Here is a 3,402-nt window from a genome sequence, read left to right on the forward strand (position 1 = left end):
TCCACTCCTTTATATACGGGGGCAGGGGGCACCCCATAGATACACAAGTTGATCTTCGTGATCGTTCCTTAGCCGTGTGCGGTGCCCCCCTCCACCATATTCCACCTCGGTCATATTGTAGCAGTGCTTAGGCGAAGCCCTGCGACGGTTGAACATCAAGATCGTCACCATGCCATCGTGCTGACGGAACTCCTCCCCGAAGCTTTGCTGAATCGGAGCCCGGGGAGCGTCATCGAGCTGAACGTGTGCCAAGAACTCGGAGGTGCCGGAGTAACGGTGCTTGGATCGGTTGGACCGGGAAGACGTACGACTACTTCCTCTACGTTGCGTCAACGCTTCCGCTTTGGTCTACGAGGGTACGTAGACAACACTCTCCCCTCTCGTTGCTATGCATCACCATGATTTTGCGTGTGCGTAGGATTTTTTTTGAAATTACTACGTTTCCCAGCGGAGTTGATGATCACCATGGTGAAGCTAACATCAATCACGGGTGAGCCGGCCGTGGCAGTATGAGTCAGCGAGGACGGGCGAGTCAATCGCAAGCGCAGATGGGCGAATCAACCACGTCATGTTGATGTAGCAGGAGAGACGACTTGCACACATATTCATCGAGCAGCACGACATGGATAAGCGCTAGTGCAAACATAATGTATGACACATGCCCCTTTGCAACACCTTTGTAATGAATAGTGGTTCTGCGAGAGAAATACCTCCAACCCAAAGTAATTACTTTTAAAATGAATATATACTAAAATATAGATAAGGCAGAAAGCACCTGGTATTTTTGTGGGACGAACGTAGACTGAGCAAATAGTCTTTTGTTCCCCGCTGGTGTCCATGCCCATAGATTTATTCCGGGTGGATGTAATAGTTGTACTGACATCGGGCTAGTATCGATAGTAATTTGTCCAAGCGATGCCTTCTGGATAGTATCAAGTGTTACCTTAGAACCAGTCCAACCAATGGATTTTCTCAGTAATTCTCTTCCAGCTCCGTTGGTCAGTCAACACGCAAACAGGCCATATTTAGAGATAACCACATTCAGAGATTGCCACTCAAGCAACTCAAAGGAAAAAAAGGAGCGCGGCCGTGTAAGTAAACAGGGTCGGCTCGTGGTGATTTTGCCGCACCGGGGCGACTTGGAGTCGCGAAACGCAGCAGAAGCCGAGGTTGGCAACACAGCGCTCCACCCGGCGGCTTAATCACGCGGCAGGGCCGGCTCAGCACTGCCATAGCCTGTGTTGCAGGGATACGTCACATAAGTGTCGTATCGGTGCTGGATACTGCACTAGGACGGGGATACGTCCGGATACGCGTGGGATACCCGTATCCCTACGTATCACGTTTTTGCGAATTAAAATAAAGAGAAAAAATAGGGATACGACTGGGACACGCGGGGATACACCACGGATACGTTAGGCCGTTACCACTCGATCTCCAGCCCATCAAAAAAGGCCTACTCGCGATGGGTAAATAAACCTAATCGCTGGAGTCCATCCTGCCGTCACCTGCAGTTGCCAAATCGTGAGGGTTCGAGCCGCATCTCCAGACTCCCTTCCGCCGCCGGCGCCGGCGGCACCTCGCAGCTCGCTGCCTGCCTCCGTCCTCCAACTCCATGTCGGCAAGTCTTCCCCATCCTTAGTCTGTACGCAAGTAAGCTACTAAGCTTCAATCCATTGCTTCAAGTTTTCTGTTCTTAAGCATGGTATGGATTAGGATTTAGGGGAGAACGAAGTGCATCTATTTATCTATTTTTCCAATGTTAGGGAATGACGTGTAGGTTTGTGATGGCGATTTCCCAGGGAGTTATTCAGATCCCCCTGAATGAAAAAGATCAGGTTACTTCATAAACATCAATTTTCTCATCCTCTAAAAATTTGTGTTTTATTGCTTTTTTTATGCATTCATACATATACTCGCCGTATGCCTATTTCCAGAGAATGCCGTTTTCCCGTATCGCCGTATCCGTATCTCTGTACTCGTATCCCCGTACCATGTAACATAGGAGGCCGCGGATGCAGCCGTTGAGGCGGACGGCGGTCTATGGCGACCGCGGCGACGGAGAAGGTCGGCGAATCTGAGGCGCGAATCGGCGACGAAGTCCGGGTCGTCGCTGGCTCTAGTTCCAGGTCGTATTTTGACTGTGCGGTTTCTTTAGCAATTGTATCCACGTGAATTGCCTTGATGTGTCTGCTGCGGTCAACAGAACTTGCTAGCATCGACGTTGGCGGCTTGAAGTCAATTCGGAGGCAACAACTCAAGGTTTTAGGCGAACCCCGACGACGATGATGCTGCTGCAGCGATTTGGTTGAGGCAAGGCCCACTTGAATCGGCCTACTGTAGAAAGCGGGATTATACAGGGGCAGTTTGGCGCTCACACCGCAGCAGTGGCGAGGCGGAGTTGGGGCCGTGACCTTTCTTGACGAATCCAAATCCAGGTCTCCCTCGTGGCACTTGTCGTATTCTTAGAGGAAAAAAAAATTAAGCCTCGAATCCGTGTCTCCCTCGTGATGGTGAAGACAGGCGACTCGGCAGCGGCGGTCAAGGCGACCTGGCGCATCAAATTAACCTGAGGTCAGAGACATGCAGCTAGCATCTTCTTCCGGGTCGTCGTTAGATTTTCAGCAAAAAAAATCTTAAACCGCCGTCATGATCTTTCTTCTCATGGCACAGTTGGCTAGTCTGAACATGGTCTTCTTCTTTTTTTATTCACATCAACTCGCATCTTGAAGCTGGTGCAAACAGAACACCTTTCAGCTAGTCCATCATGATGACCAGGTTTGCTAGAGCAAACAAATCGGCTATTGATCTCGGGATTTGAAGCAAACAACTACGGTTTGATGGATGTGAGCATATCTCTTCCTTTGATCTAACGTGGAGGCAACTCACAATTGACAACTTGGATTTGGCAGCGGCGGCAGACCACACCGTAACCCTAATTTCTCTTTTTTGACTTGAATCTTCTGGATTGTAAAATCTAAACCAGTAACCACAAGGCTAAGTCTTTCTTATCCGAAGAATTGTAAACTCCTCGATCCCTGAGAGAGATCCCTCCAAGAACTCAACACCACCGTGCGCAGGCCCCACAGTGGGCGCTATTTGTCGTGGAATTAACACGTCAAATGTCCTTAGTGTGAGGACTTAGTCGCGAGGCCAACGCATCTATGTGGTAACTTGAGAGGGGTTGAGCGGAATCGAGAGACACAACACAAGACAAGGGTTTAGACAGCTTCGGGCCCCGAGAAACATCATCTGGTAACAACCCTATATGCTGTTTGAGGTTAGATCTCATTATCATCACAAGGGAGTCGCCGTAAACCGGCTCTCCTCTAGTTGTGTCTAGCCCTAGAGATTGTTTCTTGCTTGTCCCCCTTTGAGGAGCCCTGCCCCTCCTTATATATG

General features: G+C 49.7%; 1 long non-coding RNA gene across 2 annotated transcripts; it reads left to right on the top strand.

Annotated features, from left to right (window-relative positions):
* The first annotated feature begins 1,488 nt into the window (after positions 1–1,488).
* LOC119297559 lies at positions 1,489–3,044 on the top strand. Of its 2 annotated transcripts, XR_005145680.1 has the most exons (4): positions 1,489–1,653; positions 1,767–1,838; positions 1,938–2,574; positions 2,674–3,044. It is a non-coding gene; the product is annotated as an uncharacterized LOC119297559 (long non-coding RNA). The 2 variants fall into 2 exon arrangements; XR_005145679.1 differs by lacking the exon at positions 2,674–3,044 and having other exon boundaries at positions 1,938–2,634.
* The last annotated feature ends 358 nt before the right edge of the window (positions 3,045–3,402 follow it).

Source organism: Triticum dicoccoides, chromosome 5A (genome assembly GCF_002162155.2).
Source record: "Triticum dicoccoides isolate Atlit2015 ecotype Zavitan chromosome 5A, WEW_v2.0, whole genome shotgun sequence".
Classification (NCBI taxonomy): Eukaryota; Viridiplantae; Streptophyta; class Magnoliopsida; order Poales; family Poaceae; genus Triticum; species Triticum dicoccoides.